Raw genomic sequence first — 18,291 nt, forward strand, 5'->3', positions numbered from 1 at the left:
TCCTTGTCCATCCAGCCGATGTCCTTTACAACATGCAGAGCTTTCTAGGCAGATATTTCTAGAATTAATACAGGAAATCCTTGAGTTGAAAAAGTTGAAAAAGAATTGACTATGTCACCCTCCAAATGCAAAGCATGTAATCCAGTTCTGAGCGCTCTTTGTTCATGGGATGATAAGACTCTGTTATCATTGAAGTAACAAAAACGTACCTCAACTCATATAAATATACTACAACTTTTGTTTCTGTTCCAAATGTTTCTCTGAGAAATATATTCTATGTGCCTACCTTTCCCAATAATTACAAACCTTCATTCCCGGAATAAGAACTCTGCCAGGTAATTTCTCCTTTGCAATGTCTTTGTTAGTTTATAATATTTGCTTTTAACAGTCTTATTATAGCAAATATTGAAAACTCCAGATTTTTTTTACAACTTTCTTGAAAATATGATTTTGACAGTTTGCTGAAACACATGTATGCTTGCAAAACCTTATTTATTCAAAATACATATACGCATATGTTGTAGTAGAAATATTTTACTAGCTGGACAGGTATCTCTCACACATAACCAATACAGCAATATCCTTCAGATGATTTGGTCTCCCATAGATCTTCAACATTGTATTTTTAATGCAGCTCCATAATCTTCCATATTTATAGTTGGATTCAAGATATATGCCTGAATCAATGGCCTGATTCATACATTTTGGTAAGCTACACAACTTACTTTTTCTAAGATAGGCTTTGGTCTGAACAGGGCTGTATAAACTATTATGTACAAACTAGATTACTGCTAGTTCTATAAATGACAAGCAATTAGTTTACCAAGGTACTCTATAATCTCCCTCAAAATGACACAAACCAGTGATATTCAGAAAGGCAGCATGAACATTTGAACCCCAAATGATTTCTTTAAGATACTCTGATGTCATTGCTTATGATAAGTTGCTGATTGGCCGCAATGCAACTATTTGCTATTTCCTATGAAACCATTTTTGTCATTTTTTCAAAAAGTGAGTAAAATAACTGCATATTTCACAATTTTCATTTTAGCAATTAAATGACTATAGTCGTGTACTTAAATGACCACTTCTGTTCAGATGGAGGAAGCGGTGATTGAGCTCCTGAAGGAAGAAACTGAAGTTGACAGTTTTATAACAATTGCTTCCATTTTACATATTCTCTTTACTAAATATTGACACTTTGAGAATAAAATTGTCAAAAAACATATTTTAAAGTTTTTAGTATTTTCTATAAATACAAGCCTCTATCAGATAGTAATCACAAAAAATCCTAGTTAACCTACTAAGTTACCCAGTTATCTAAGCAACATGTAGCTGTCAAAAAAAATCACTGTCTATTTAAAAGCACTACAATGATAGAAACCCTTAATTATCTCTATTGTCATGATGAGACTCAACTATACAAGTGATATGTTTATCTCCAGTAACAAATTTAACTGCAGTCTCTTCCTCATCATGGTTTACAAAAGAGACAAGCACTGTGTGCACTGAACCTTATATTCTTCCACCTGAATTAATGTCTCTGATTTGGGGAACCCAGTATAGCTCCATTTTCTAAACTAGTATTAGATAGCTTTAGTGATACACTGAAGATCAGCTTCACTGAATTTCTGCAACATCTTCAGACAGGTAATGTGGGTCAAGGATGACATAGATTTTAGGTACCACCTTTGGTCAGGAGTTTCCTAGAGAAGGCCAGATTTTTAAAAATCATTGCTCTTGCTCACTAAACCTTTTTTTTGCCTATGCTGCTGTCAGCTAGTAAGAGCAACTCGGCCTGCAGTGATAGGCCCATTTTCCCAGGCCTATAGAAGGCGCTGTGTAGCAACTCCTATCTGTGCATCTGGGGCCCCTCCCCCCCCTCTGCAGCAGCCTTACCCAATGTTGAGAACGCGCCCCCTACTGACTTGCTACACTCATGTCTTCATTCCAAGACTTGGCTGCGGTGCATTTTGGGTGGGGGCTGGTATATTTTTTTTGCCTTCGATGGTCATAAACCCAAGCAACCGCAGCTTTAACATGAAGCCACACACTCATTAGGTATAAGCCTATGCAAAACTGAACTGAGCTGCAGGGAAAAAAACAAAAACAAAAAGACAACACACACATATATACAAAGCCATAACTCAGAATAGAGAAGACATCCTAGGAGGAAAAGACCTTTTTTTCCCCCGCGATAGATAGAATCAGAAGCAATCCTCTCTCTCTTTTTTTCCTTCTTTGTTTCAGAAATAGGTTAAATACAACTATTTGGCCGGAATGGATGCAGCAAAGAGTTGCAGAGGTGTAGAAGAGGTGCCTTGCTTCTCTCGGAGACCTGGATACTCTGACTGAGTCACGAATCCCGCCTTTTCCAACACCACCCGATACCTCCAGCTAGGGAAAGGTGGGGGGGTGGTGGCATACAGGAGCCTGCTCTCCATTGATTGCACCGCAGCCTGTTCCACATTTCCAGCGCCAACTCTGCAGTCATAACGGGGCTTTCCTCCCTCCCGTCCTTCCTTCCCCCACCCCCGCCGCACATGCTGGGGGGGAGGGGAGCCTCAAGCATGTCGAAGAGGATGGCAGCATTCGCAATCCGGTCTTCTCCTCCCCCCCTTTCAACCCCGCCACCACCTCCAACGATTCCCTCCTTCTTCCACGACGCAGACCGTGCAATCACAGCCACACTCGAGGGCGCAACATCCATGGGCCACCTCCCTGCAAGGAACGGAAGGAGGGAGGGGGGGAAAAGATGCAACGGAGGCACAAGGCGGCATTGAGCCGGAACGCGGTCAGAGAAGCTTTTCCTTCCCCTCTTTTTTCTTTAAAAATGGGGGGAGACCCCCGGGGGGGGGCTTTAAGGTGAAGGAAAGGGAGGCAAAGGAGACCGACTCTCGCGCCGGGACAGCCGGCCTCGGACGCCAGGACGGGAAAAAGACGCTTCTCTTTTTAACATGTGTGAAGAGGGTCCAGGAGCAGCCACCGGGCCCGGCAACCTCAGGAGGAGCCAGGGAAGACGGCGGTGGCGGTGGCAACGAGGAGAGAAGGGAGGAAGGAAAAGGGTTGCGCTGGGCTCCCGCGCGCGCTCAGGCACCTACCTAGCTGCGTTTCGCGCTCCCTCCTCCTCAGCGGCGGGCGCTTCCTCCCCCGGCGGCGGCGCTGCTGGCGGCGGCTTGCGGCTCCCGGCTGGAGGCAGGGCTGGGCGGGCGCGGGGAGCGGAGCCGGCGGTGCGGGGGAGACAAAGGGGCCTGGATGGCGGGAGGTGGGAGGGGGGCAGGTTGCGAGGGGCAAGGCGGGGATTCGGCCTGCGCTGGGGCGGAGGGGGACGCGGCGGCTCCGCGGGGCTGAGGTACCGGGCCGAGGGGTGTCGAGCGCCGGGCCGCGGGGAAGGGGAAGGGGGGGGCTCCCTAGGCGCCCTGCAGACAATACAGCCGGGTCCCTCCTGCCCAGAACCTGCCCTGGCCAAGATGGCGGCCGAGAAAGAGCGGAAGTGACGCGGGGTCCTCATTAGCATATGGGACTCATTGTCCGGCCGGAGAGGAGGGGGACGAGCCCCCCGGGGTGAAAGGAAAAAAAGGGGTGACTGAACCCCAAGATTGGAACTTGATTTCCCGTCATCCCTCCTCCTCTTATCCTGTCCTGACAGGAAGCGGGATCTTTAAAGAGAGAGAGAGAGAGAGACAGGGAGAGATGTAGGGGAGCGGGTTACATAACCCCGACAGAATGGGGGGGATTCTCGCGAGAAGGAGAAACCGGCGGCGGGATCTGCTCCGGCTCCGCTAGGAGGCGCCGCGCCCTGCGGCTGGGGCCGGAGAGAAGAGCGCGGAGCGGTTATCCCTCCGCCGCCCCAGCCGGGACTACAACTTTCCCAGAGGGGAGGAGAAGGGGTCACTGGGGAAGGGGGGACTGAAGGGAGGGAGAGGAGAGAGAATGAGCCTTCTCCACGTGACCCGGCATGGAGCACACCACGTGACCCAAGCTTCACCTGAGTGAGCATCATAACACCTCGTGCCGTTAAGCTGATGATCACACGGCTTGCACTCGTGCATGGAGTAAGTGGCATCTGCAGGGCAGGTCAAGCCAAGCATCCCTTGTGCCCCAGCCTTGGCCAGCTGGACCTCCAGAAGGACATTCTTTCATTGGGCATTGCCAGGGTCCTGCCTGGCTTTGGACCCCTCTCTGTTGTGCCATGGATGGATCAGTTGCAAGTTTGGAGCCATTGGCGCCCTGAGCAACGTTGTCAAGGTAGTGCAGGTGCCCATTGCAAAAAAATGTGATTTATAAGGCAGGGCTGCAGAAAGGCCTTGAGTGCTCCACTGTGTTGCGTTTAGGGTGTGGAAATAGGTAACTGCTGGAGCCCAACAGTCCTCGAGTGTGTCCATCAAACTGAATTGGAGACTTAACAGTGGCTTTCCATTCCATTTAGTGACTCCTCAAGAGGGCTGGATTACAGATGTCACAAGCCCTGGAAATTCTCAGGCGCAGGAGCCTGCTCCAATATGTATTTAATTAATGTAATAAAATGTTTAATAGTTAAAGCAAATGACTAGAATTAACTTGGCTTATTTCTTGTCTCACTTTTTAACCATCTGAGATTGGAAGGAAGCTGAAACTTTCTCCAGTTCTTGAGCGGTTAGGTGACAGGCCCTGAACAATGCTAATTGTGACCAATGGATAATGCAGGTAGGACTTCCAAAAGTGTTAAGTGACAAAACCCATATTTTCCAGTTAGGATGGACAACTCAAGTTGTGTAAGTTAATAGTTCATCCTATCTGAATGGTATCAAGTCGGAGGAAAATTTCCACAGTGGAATTTTTTTGTTACGAAGTTGAAAATGACTCTAATTCAAGTTGGATGAATAATTACTACATGAGTACTTGTTTGCAAATCCTAACAATTGCATCTTTGGTAATAGATAAAGACAGATTATGTATTTCAAACTACCAAGATTACAAACTACCAACCATATACAAGTAGTAATTGATTTAAGACCACAATAGAGCCCAAGTTTCTGTTGTTAAATGAGACAGTTGAGTTTTGCCCCATTTATGACCTTTTCTGCCACAGTTGGTAAGTGAATCACTCACTGCAATTGTTAAGTTAGTAATAATATTGTTAAGTGAATCTGACTTCTCCATTAACTTTACTTATCAGAAGATCGCAAAAGGTGATCATAGGGCCCAAGGACACTGCAACTGTCATAAATATAAACTAGTTGCCCAGCATCTGAATTTTGATCATGTGACCAGTAGTAAATGTGAAAAACTTATAAGTTATTTTTTTCAGTGCCATTGTAACTTCGAACGGTCACTAAACAAATGGTTATAAGTCGAGGACTGTATCGGTATAGCAATGGCATAGTCTGATCATCAGGTCTTATAACTAACAAAATATGTGACTTCACTGCATGCAAATATCCTGTAGTACACACAAAAATGCAAATCAAACTAGAATTGCTGAAATACACGTGTCCAGCCACAGCATTCGAGTAGAGCCACCGGCAGAAGTTTTCATTCTGCCTATCAGCATTATAATAATCGGGTTTAGTTTTGTATCCGTCTGCCTATATATCTGAAAGTAAGTTTATAATACTTCATCTCATCCCAACAAAATATTATATTCTAGTTAGGAATATTAAGGATCACATATGCAATGGAAGCTATGTACAAGTAATGTTCGATTCACAACAATTTGTTTAATAATCATTCAACGTTATAAAGGCACTGGAAAAAATGACTTATGGCCATTTTTCACATGACCATTGCAGCATCCCCATAGTCATGTGATCAAAATTCAGATGCTTGGTAATTGACATGTATTTATGATGGTTGTGAGGTCTCAGGGTCAGGTGGTCACTTTTTGTGACTTTCTGACAAGCAAAGTGAATGGGGAAGTTGTGGCTAACTTAACAACTGCAGTGATTTACTTAAGAGCTGTGGCAAGAAAGGTCATAAAATGGGGCAAAACTCCACTTAATTGTTTTGCTCAGCAATGGATATTTTGGGTTTAATTGTGGCTGTAAGTCAAGGACTATCTTTAAAGTTATAAATGGTATTTAATCTAAATCATCTATTCCCTGAATTAAACCCAAGACAGGTTTGGCATCCAATCCAGGACATTGAGGCTACCATTTTAATTTTATTCAGCTTCCTATCTAGTGCATCCTTATACAGTTCATGATATTTTAGAAAATTTAAAACAGTTGTTTGTAACAGAGCCAATGGGGAAGCCAGCAGGAAATCACAAATAGCGGCCACTTGTAAGACAGCATGGTCACATGATGTCATGCTTTACAACCATGTTGTTTAGAGACGTGATTCCCAATCCCAGTTATTGAAGTTTAGTTAGCGTTAAAACATGTTCATTGCTGTGATTTTAGGTAGCCTGGTCTCTACTGAATGAATGAATGAGCTAGGAATATGCTATGCATCTCTATTTAGAGAGGGCACATTACCCCCTGCAGAAACTTTCATTGCATGGATGCCTCCCTCAATATAACATACCCTAATAATAATGAATATTTTATTAGTAATAGTAATTTTGAACTAATAATCTAATTATATATAATACAATAGCAGAGTTGGAAGGGACCTTCGAGGTATTCTAGTCCAACACCTGCCTAGGCAGGAAACCCTTCACCATTTCAGACAAATGGCTATCAAACATCATCTTAAAGACTTCCAGTGTTGGGGCATTCACAACTTCTGGAGACAAGCTGTTCCACTGATTAATTGTTCTAACTGTCAGGAAATTTCTCCTCAGTTCTAAGTTGCTTCTGTCCTTGATATATATTGCATTTCAATTGTTCAGAGTGCTTCATTAATGTTAGCTATTGAATTTTATGATTGTACAATTATTTAGGATTTTGACTTGTAACAATCAGCCTAAAATCATGTTCGGATTATTAATATGACTTTAGGCTGATTGTTACATGCCAAGAATGCATCTGTTCTTTTTGGCTATATCCCCAATATTTGGAATCTTTCAAAATATCAAGAATTACAGAGTTACTACGCACAGACCATGGCCTGAGGAATTATTGTACAATACTAGAAAGTTAAATTGACATTTGATTTGTGGTAACGGATTGTTGATACACATTGTTTGTCAACATTTGAGTGGTTTGTTTTTTCCAACAGAGATGAAGAGGATTCTGAAGCAATTTGACCAATGTTTTTGTTCATATTACATCTTTCCAGGTCTTTCCCCCTATCTTTTTCCTTATTTTAAATGTTACAGGGATGATGTTAATGCAGCTACATATCTATAATTTGATTGCAAGATTAAAATTATTACCTTCGAAAGAATCATTTATGTTACTCCTATCTAATTCCAGCTCTATCTTGGAGAGATGAAACAGCTGACATGCAGAGATACAATGAATGGTCTAAAGCCTCCTGTTGTGTTTGTGGCTGATATTTTAAGTAGAAAACCTGTTGTGTGCACTGCATAAAGTACAGTGTGAGTATGAATATGTATGACACTATCTTGAAGATTCTGAGCTGCAGCTGGCACAAACTCAAGTGACAACGTTTAAATGAATCGTCACCTTCTGAAGTACAATTTTCATTACTGACAGGCCAGCTGAAAATTCACATAAATTTTGAGTATGGTTCAAATACTGTCAAGTATGTATTCCCTTTAATCTGGGATGTTGTAAACTGTAAAATAACAGTAACGTATTTATTTAAAACATTTCATGGTGCATTCACTCCAGGTAGCATTCACTTATTGTCATAAGAAAAGTTATTGATAATATTGACTTACGACCATAATACAGACCAGAATTTTATAGCCCTTTTTGCCATAGTTGTTAAGTGAATCATTTGGTCATTAAACAATCCCAGCTTCCCCCATGGACTTTTCTTGTCAGAAGCTGACTGGGAAGTTACATGTGATCTGTTGACATTGTAAATACATGCCCATTGTCAAGTGTATCCAACTTTTAATCATGTGACTCTGAGGATGTTGTGACAGTCGTAAGTGTGAGACCTGGTCCTAAATCATTTTTTTCCAGTGGTGGTGTAACTTTGAACAGTTTACTACCAATGTAGTAAAAAAATAACAATCTCTTGGCTAACCTGCTTCCAAGTTGCTTAGAGCTTTGCGTATGAGAACATTCTGCATTACAAAATTCAGATTATAACCTGGTGCTGTTCTTTCAACCACTTCAATAGGCTAGCCACAGCATCAAGCTGTATTTCAAATGGCTTCATCTACTAGTTGCATGTGAAGATGACCTTCATGGAAACATCTGTGTACTTCAAATAAAAAACAGAATTTATGCATACACAGTCTCTCTCATAGATAGATAGATAGATAGATAGATAGATAGATAGATAGATGGATGGATGGATGGATGGATGGATGGATGGATGGATGGATGGATGGATGGATGGATGGATGGATGATAGACAGACAGACATTCCCTCCAGTGAATGAATTAAAAGAGATCATCTGGATTAGAGGACTGATATATTTTATGTTTCTCTATTGAAATAAAGTGCATTCCTTCCTGTATGCTAACTGCATGTAACAAATACTTGGACGTCACTGGAGTAGAGTGTATTTCAAATGTAGTATTGTTTGTATCCCCTCCATAACCATGTACAATGACTCCTCCATTTAAAACAGTTGGAGACACTGGGAATCACAAGGTGCAGTCTTGAAGATTGTTATTTATTTCATTAATACTTAAATTTATATTAATTTATATAAAACATAAAAATAGTAACTCCAATCATCACATAATAAACACCACGATGAAATCTACTTATCCATCAGTAAAAACCATTTTGAAATCAAATAACCACTTCCCATAAATTACATAGTGTCCTGTGTCCCAAAGCATAAGGGATGGTCTTAATATTAACAGAGAGAAGCTCTCTGAGGAGTTGTGGCTGTTGACCCTGACACATCTCACAACCCAAGAAAGGATATCTGTTGCATACTATTTTGGCTATTTCATTCTAGATGTATGTATTCTACAAGCCAATGGTTTCAAATGTAACTAGAACTTAAGTCACGACAGATTTTATAAGGAACTAGTTGATAACCCAGCATGGCCCCGGTATATATTTATCCCAATCCTGTATTAGAGGGAGCCTCTTTGTGAAATACTGTGAAGCCATTACCATGGCAACTCCACTGTGCTGTACAGTAGAAGTCATTTTAAGGCACAACAGGCTGTATCTTAACACAACTTGAATCCAAAATGCACACCATCACTGTAAAAAGTACTGTGACTTGACACTATAGATATAATTCAGTCATTTTCATTTCAGCAGCCCAGGCGTTCCAGAGTTATGCTCAGACATACACACACTCCCGAGGGATGTTAGGAGTGTCTTACCCCCCACAGTATTTGTTTCCAGAGAGTAAGTCATCTGTGTACCAAGTTTGGTTGAAATTGCTTGAGGCGTTCCAGAGTTATGCTGGAACATACACACACAGCCATTGATATACGTATATATAAAAAGAATAAAGTAACCTGATTTGACCAGTCAATGCAGTTCTTGCAGGAAAAGTGTTCTGATCTCATCCAGAACATGCCTGAGTGAACAGGTAGAGGGTAAATGTTAACACACTTTCCTGATCAATCACATTTCAATGGATTAACAAAAATATGAAAATTTCTAACTATTTCCATCTGTTTGGTCTTGCAACATACAGAGGCTTTTGCTACATCTCCCCTAAGTTATATAATTAATGTAAATTGCCTGAGAAGATGCTTTGATGGAAATCTTTCAGCTTTGATATGTAAATTTCCCTGGTACAAGTTTGAAAAAGCAAACTTCTCAGATGCAATTTATTGTTCAAAATAAAATCATCAGTGTTTGCAAGGAAGATTTTTGAGAGTGGGGAGAAGGTAAGACAAATGCTAATACACAGGAATACCTCATTTTATTGTGCTTCGCTTTATTGCTATTTGCAGATATTGCATTTTATTTACAAAATTGCCCACCAGCAAAAATACCTACAATTCACTTAAGGCTCAGAAAATGATGATTAGCATTTTTTAAGCAATAAAATATTTTTAATTAAGGTATGTAGCTTGGTTTTTTCAGACATGCTATTGCACACTGACAGTATAGTATAAACATAACTTTGATATGCACCAGGAAACAAAAAAAATGTGTGTGACTCCCTTTTTGTAATATTCGCTTTGTTGTCGTGGTCAGGAACTGAACTCACAACATTTCAAAAGTAGGCCAGTATTATTTTGTTTGCTACTTCTCCTAAGCCCCCTGCTGGTGTTTCAAAGGGTCTTGAAGGCCTGGCTCTTCACCCAGGCTTGGCAAAAGTGGCAAAGCCCCCTTGAGTTTATATGGACCAGTGTTTCTCAACCTTGGCAACTTGAAGATGACTGGACTTCAACTTCCAGAATTCCCCAGCCAGCGAATGCTGGCTGGGGAATTCTGGGAGTTGAAGTCCAGACATCTTCAAGTTGCCAAGGTTGAGAAACACTGATATGGACATCTCTTTCATTAGTGATTTTTATCCTGTAGGAAGTTAGCACCCACCCCTTTTCTAGAAAAATGAAATATCCTGGGAAATATTGAAAAAGCAGAATATTATATTTCCCTGGATAAGAAATGGAGAAACATGTTTTTAGGCCCCATGGGAGTCTGACAACCAATCACAATACAAGATCAAGATCAAGGTGCACAGTTACCTTTTCACCAAAGTGGTAGCCATTTATTTACTTGCATTTGCATGCTTTTGAACTGTTAGGTTTTCAGGAGCTGAGACAAATAACAGGTGCTCACCCCAACCCACAGTGTTTAGGTCTCAAAACTGGGCTACCAGCTTTCCAATATTTTATTAACTTGTGAATCACCCAAAGTTGTTGGGAATTGGATCATGCATACATTTAATAAATGCATAGTTCAATGAGAGTGAGATACCAAAATAACCTTCAAGAAGTTAAGATCTGTCAGAGATTGGCTTTTTTGAGGGACACAACTCTTCTTTTGTTCTTGGCAAAATGTATTTCCTTTATTATGATGGGTCTCCTCTTCCTTCGCTTTCCAAAAGAATTTCAGAATGGATCTTTTTAATGTTTTTATTATTAGGTATTGTATTTATTTTATTTTTAGATGTGCTATTGTTTGATATTTTAATGGTTTTTTTGAACAAGTTATGGGTCAAAATGATTCCGTTCAAATAGCTCTGAACATCATGGAAATATTTCAAGCACAAAGCAGTGTTTTGAAATGTCCATTTCACAATTGGAACAAAGTCTATTAAATTCAAATTGACTTATTTTGATAAGATGCAATTTGAATTGAGATACTTTGCATGGCCCAAATTCTAACTGGGTTTTTTTGTGTCGAGGTTTTTGTTTTTGCATTGTATTTTTCTTTAAATTATCTGACTTGAGCACTATGGTGGAAAGTTTAAACAGAAATCCGATCGGCTAATTGTAATTACAGTCCATGTATTAACTCCACTAGGAGAAACATCACTATTCTTAATGTCTATTGCTAATATAAACAAAGAGGAACATATTGTTATAATCTGGTTCATCTTGCAGGCTTTCCTTAGACCTTTGGATGTCTTTTCTAGAAACAAATTTCTGCAGTAATTAAGCCTATTTGTCTGCTGCCTTGTAGCAAGCTGAATATTTTCTTTCTCAATTTGTGGAGTTCATGGTTACCATCACTTCCTAAGATTTTTTTTCTATGCCTTTTGATGGAATTTTTAGTGTGTTAATGTAACCCCATCCTCCAAAGATTTCTATGTATTTTAGTACTGTAATTCATAATGACAAATCATTGTATCATTAAAATAAATCCTATATAATTTAAATATGTAATAAATTATATCATATTGATCTCAGATGTCTCTTGGAGCAATTCATTACTCAAAGGTAACGTGAGAATATGGGACTTCTGGAGGGGACAAATGGTGAACTAATCATCTTGAAGGAGTGGAAACTGTACTGCAATGGAGATTGGCACTCAAGAGAGCCACTGCTGGATGTCAAAATCCCTGCATATAAAGGAATGTGTGTGAAATAACCCACTTATTCTCTGGATAATCACGCCCTGTAAGTAAATTCCAGGAACAGAACTCTTCAGAATTAGCATACAAAATGAGAGGTGGGAGGTACAAGATTCTATCCACATTCATAGCTGCAATACAACCCATAAGTGCAAGATCTGCCAAGCCTCATTTCTTAACTACATTTGGAAATAATTATTCCACAGCTAGAAAGCAATTTTTGTTTTTACTACAGATAAGTACTCCTCTTGGTGGGTCTTTTTTTTTCTGGATTACACAATTAAAAGATTTAAAGACTTAAAGTATATAGACTACTTGTCAAAAAGCTTAACAAGGAGTGATATGAGAAAGCTTAAAATGGATAAAGGGGAATTTTTTTAAAAGAAAAGATGTTTTTTCCCCCTATGAAACTGCATGGAAAAACTAACTGAATTAGGCAACTCAGACCTGGGATTATGTTTTTTGGGGGGCGGGGTGGGGTTTACTAAAGTCAGTAGATACTTGGTGGAATTTACAAAACAAAAGATAAAGGCAACTTGAGTAGACTAAGTTCTTAATTGTAACCATAGAAATGCAGATGTGACATGTACCAGCAATCACATCATCAAAAGTACCAGAAAAAAGGAGATGAAACTTGGGGGGGGGGTATGTTTTTCCCCTTGCTTAACCCTTTCACTTTTGGAATCTAGCATAATGATAAGGCTGTACAACTGGAAGTCAGAAGAGGTCCTTACAACAGCCTGCAGAGAAATCAATTTCATTAGATTTACAGTACTTCAGAAAATTTTGATCAATTTGGCCCCCAACTGCCTGTTGTACTTGAAACTAAATTTGCAGCTCCCCCACCAGAAAAAAAAGTGGATAAAATGGATAATACTCTTTATCCATATATCTAAATCTATATCTTAGATAGATGATAGATAGATAGATAGATAGATAGATAGATAGATAGATAGATAGATGATAGATAGATAGATAGATAGATAGATAGATAGATAGATAGATAGATAGATAGATAGATAGATAGATGGTAGATAGACAGACAGACAGACAGACAAAGTTATAAAATGTTGATGACAAGATGAAAATTTTGGAAAGTTAAAACAGACACACTAGATAAAGAATTGAAGAGAGAGCTGGATAATTTAGCTCTATTGAAATTTAGAGAGAGAGAAATTGTCTGAAATTTAGAATTATTCCAGAGAACTTGTATGAAAGTATTAGAGAAAGAATTATATAAGCTTTAACAGGCTTGTGGGGAGAGGGATTGGGAAGATGAAGATACAGAGGTAGTCTCTGATAAAATCTGGGGACTAAATCCAAGATTTTCAGGAGCATAAAATGTTCCAAGGGATGTGTGAGGAAAAAGATGAGGAATAAAGTTCTGCGACAGGATTTCAGTGCAAGATTGAAGATTGATAATATAGATAGAATTATCCTAAAATGAATGCTCTCTACAAAAGAAAAAATAATACTTCTTTTAGACTGAAAGATTAAAGCTAAATTAGAATATTTGATTTTTATTTTTAAACATCTGAGATTTTAACTGAATTCTGTTCAGAAGGTGAGATGATTTTTCAAAAAAAAAATAAAGGAAAGTTGGAAGAGGTCCAAATGACATTCACAGAAGAGGCTGTACAAAAACCACAACAGTTGTAAATGGATTTTGAAAGAGATGATACTGAATTAAGTGTTACAGGTATGGACATTTCTAAATTTTATCTTGACTATGGATTATAAATGTTCAATATGGAATATAAATAGAGCCAATGCTCTCCAAAAAAGAAAAAAGGCATTATTTAAAAAATAAATAAATAAAACATAATGTCTATGATAGACTCATACTAAGAAAAATAAAATGCAATATTTGATTTATAAAAATTTGGGTGAAGATTTCAGCAAGCACTAAAATAAGCAACTGGAGTTGTCATGTATATGTCCTGTATAAGATTACAGAGAAGCAAAAAAAAGAATGTGAATGAATTAATAACAATAAGGGGGAGGAGGATCCAATGTCGCGATGATACAGATGTGCTGTCTCGATGCTCTGAGACCGCAGATGATACTTTTGCCGCTGGGTGGTCCAATTGGACCTAAACCATCCCCAAGAGATGTTGAACAGGAAGAATATGTCTTGCTGACCTCAGGGACATCACAAAGTCCCTGATCGATGCAAGAGAAGTTCTTCAAGCTGGCGACAAAAAATCCAGCCAAGACTGACGAAGTCAGGACAGCTCCAAACGGAAGGATATGGAAAGAGAAAATGTTTCCAGCTGGTGAGGAACTTTTACTATTTTAAAAAGAGACTGCCTATAAAAAAATTAAAATTAATTTAAACTGGAGAACAGAAGAATCAAGCAGCGGAATTAAATTTGGAATGGTTTTGGACAGTGGTTATCTTATTTTTAAATGCTATCTTCATGGATGGAATTTATGCAAGCCTTTTAAAACGAATGGATTAAGTTTTCTTCTTCTATTTTTTTCTTTTATTATTCTCTGTAACCTATGGTCTAAAATTTTCCTCTTTCATTACTGTGGGTGTTTTTCTAACCCATTTAAAAATTGGATTCTTTTTTCTAACTTGAAATACAAAAAAGATACAAAAGAAATAAGAAAATTTGCAACAATAACACTGCTACTCGGAGGCTGGAAGATTTGTGTATTGGAGTCTGTGTATTGGAAATGGAACACTTTTTTTTCTTCACTGATTGTTTTGGTTTGGCAGTACAAGGTCTCACTGCTTGGTTATAGAGAGTGATAAGAAGGGAAGCATACAGGTGTCCCTTTGAAGTATATCTTAACCAGAGAAAAGTAAAAACAAAACGTTTCTGTGAATCTATGTTTAATTTTATTAACCTTTCAAGCTGAAGCAGCTTGTTTGTTAGCTGGAGAGAATGGCACAAGTTCAAAAGCAAACAGAAATCTTAAGCTTGCAAAAGATATTTTCAGAAATACAGAAATTATCAAATACATATGAGAGGATAGAGAAGAAGCTGGATGATTTAGAGCATATAACAGCAAAATATGATGAAGAAGTTGAGGATGTTTATCAAATGCAAAACGTGGTGATTAAAACTCAAAAAATTGAAGTGGAAAATGAATATAAAGAGATTAAATTTGCTGATATTTATGGTGATTGGTTTGTCTCTGAAAATGGAAAGAGTAGAATACTGAAAGAGAAATTAAATGGAGGGGAAATTTATCCCAGAGGGCAAGATACAGAGGAAGAAAAATACCAAAGAATCTATGGATTTAAAGAGAGAAATTTTATTAGCAATAGCATTGAAAACACTACTGACAATCAAAGAAAAGCTGACTAAGGAAACAGAAGAAGAGCATCAAGATTACATGAGAGATCTTATAAGCAAAGAGTTGCTAAGAGGAGTCCATACAAAGTTGATCAAGGAGTTGATTAGAGGACTGGCACCACAAATGGCAGAAGATATAAGACTGTTTTGCTATTGGAAAGATACAGGTTGATAGATGGAAGAATATAATTTAAAACTAGTTAAACTTAATGAAATGTATTGACAAAAGATATAGTTTAAATAAATAATTGATAATGTTACTAATGTATACAATGTGTAGTGTTATGATGAGTATAATTGGATATGAATATTGAATGGTACCCATGTAAGGAAGATTAGAAATTCCTTTGGATTATACATAAAGGTTAATATAAAAAAGAACCAAGTTAGATACAGTTAAAGTTTTGATTATTAGGGGGGAAATGTTATGATACAGGATAATGTCAAATAAAGGAGGGATAAGAATAACAACGTATATATAGATATGGGTATAACATAAGGAAACTGGATGTAAATTTTAAACAGTGATTTGGAAAGCAGGATTAGAAAATTTTGTTATTAAATATTATGGATATTTAGCTAGAATAGGCCATAAGGATTTAGTGTTAGTGGAGGATTTTTGAAATAGTAATTGAAAGGCCAGTATGTGGTTATGTATTAAATTTTGGTATACTTTATGATGAAGGACGCTTAAACAATTATAGTCAAATGGAAATGGAGATATGATGATGATATGTGTAAATATTTGAGTTAAAATGCGTGAGTTAATATGAATTATGTTTGTTGTTGAAGAGATGCACGAAAGTCTTTTTGTAACCAACCAATACACTTTCTACAGCATATAAAGAAGGATGTTGTGTTTCTTTTAAATTAAAAATAATTTTTAATTAAAATAATAATAAGGGAAATTTCTGAAGCTATAAAAAAGATCAAATCATAAAAAGTACGAGGATCAGATGGATTATTAGTGTCTTATTGCAAATGTTTTGAGAATGAACTTTTACAACTTCTGCAAAATATGATAACTCCATTTTACTGGAAAGAAAGATTGCAGAGACTTGGAAATAGCAGTAATATATAGAAACAAATAAGATCTGATTATAATGAGAAATTATCGATCAATGTCATCATTGAATAAGTTGTTCACAACAATCCTAGTGTTGGAAGAAATGCCCTTCTGGATTCAGTTCTAAGTGGGGAAAAAGACACTGGAAACATGGAGGCTGCTTGGAAAAATAGTTTACTGGTGGACAGGATCACAGGGCTTGAGTTCCTGAGCAGAAAAAGGGCAGAGATGCTGAAATTCTGTGGTTTTATGCCCTCTCTGGGCTTTGAACTTGAGCTTGTATTCTGATTGGTTGTCAGATTCCTATGGGGCCATGCAGGGGCAACTCTCTAGGCTGTCTCTGAGACTTGCTTGACTTGCTGGGTGATGATGTAATCTTCCCAGGTGTCATCTGGTGAGATGAGTAAAGGGTTAATGCTATCATGTCCTGAGGCCCATGCCTTAATCCCATCACCCTGGAGCTGAAGGGGGAGATCTTTGTTATATAGAATAGACTGGCTAGGTCTTAATGGCTCATTCACAAAGGTGGGGGGTGGTTGAGTTTCTGTCCCTCTTGAGTTTCTATTTCTCTTTTTTGAGGACATATTCTGCTTTTTCAAATATTTCATTTCTCTAGGAGAGGGGTGGGTTTTAACTTCCAACACTAGTCAATAGACAGAAAGTAATCTTGCAATAATTTATTCATGAAGATCAATGTGTGTGTGTGTGTGTGTGTGTGTGTGTGTGTGTGTGTGTGTGTGTTTTAATTTAAAAGACAGTTTAGAGAGTCATGGAGTCTTCTAATCCAAAACCTGCCCAAGGCAAGAATCCTCAGAACATCTCAAATGATTGTCCAATCTTTTCTCGAAAACCTCCAGTAATGGAGGACTCACAGCTACAGGATGTAAGCTGTTCTGTTGCTTAATAATTCTGTCAGGAAATTCCTCATTTCCCGGTTGACTCTCTCTCTGATGAACTTCTCTACATGTTCTCATATTATCTTCAGGTGCTGGTGGAGATTAAATCAACCCCCTCTTCCCTGTGGCAACCCTTCAAGTGCTATCATGTTTCAGTCTTCTTTTCATAAAGCTTAACATACCTAGTTCCTTTAGCCATTCTTCATAGCATTTAGCCTCCAGATCCTTTATCAACCTAATTGTTCTTCTCTGCACTCTTTCTAGGATCTCAGCATATCTTTTGTATTTTGATTACCAAAACTGGTAATCACAGGGCAGTATAGAGTGGAACTGTCCCCTCCCTTAATCTTGATGCTATCTATCCCTCTTTTGATGTAACCCATGACTGTGTTGGCGCTTTTTTTTTTTTGACAGCTGCAGCATATTGCTGACTCATAGTTAAGCAGTTGTTCACCAGTTAAAAGAGAATGTCAGAAGTGGACATTCTAGCGTGTTTAGAACAGTGAAATAAAAATCAAGCTGCATCAGTGTTGTTGTTTTAGATGCAGAGAAAGCTTTTGATAATCTGATATGATTTTTTTTCAAATTAAAGCTTTAGGAGATATGATGTTCAAAGAAAACTTTATAAATTGAGTAGAGTTGATCTGCATGTCATAAAAGGCACCAATTATTGTTAATGGAGAAACTATATAAAGGAACAAGACAGGGCTACCCACTGCCTCTTTTGGTTTTGAATAGAGACAATACAAGATGATAGGATAGTGGGAATAAAAATTTAAGAAGAAACACCCAGTTGAGAGCTTTTGCAGATGATTTGGTGCTGGTTTTGGAAGATCCCTTAAAAGAAATTGAATTATTAAATAGGAAAATTAAAAGAATTTGGTGCATTAGCTGATTTCAAAATTAACAAACAGAAGACAAAAGATATTACCAAGAAATCAGTAGATCCAGATCAAATAGACACGATGAATAAAATAGGCTTTAAAATCAAGAAGATAAAATACTTGTATA

General features: G+C 38.3%; 1 protein-coding gene across 2 annotated transcripts in view; it reads right to left on the bottom strand.

The window, feature by feature from the left end:
• Positions 1 to 3,680, bottom strand: part of ADNP (activity dependent neuroprotector homeobox) — a 51,959-nt gene extending 48,279 nt beyond the window's left edge. For both annotated transcript variants that reach the window (XM_032217775.1, XM_032217776.1), the window contains exon 1: positions 3,102 to 3,680. The gene's annotated coding sequence lies outside the window, so the exon portion shown is untranslated. The remainder of the gene's footprint in view (positions 1 to 3,101) is intronic.
• Between the last annotated feature and the right edge of the window lie 14,611 nt (positions 3,681 to 18,291).

Source organism: Thamnophis elegans, chromosome 5, assembly GCF_009769535.1.
Source record: "Thamnophis elegans isolate rThaEle1 chromosome 5, rThaEle1.pri, whole genome shotgun sequence".
NCBI lineage: Eukaryota > Metazoa > Chordata > Lepidosauria > Squamata > Colubridae > Thamnophis > Thamnophis elegans.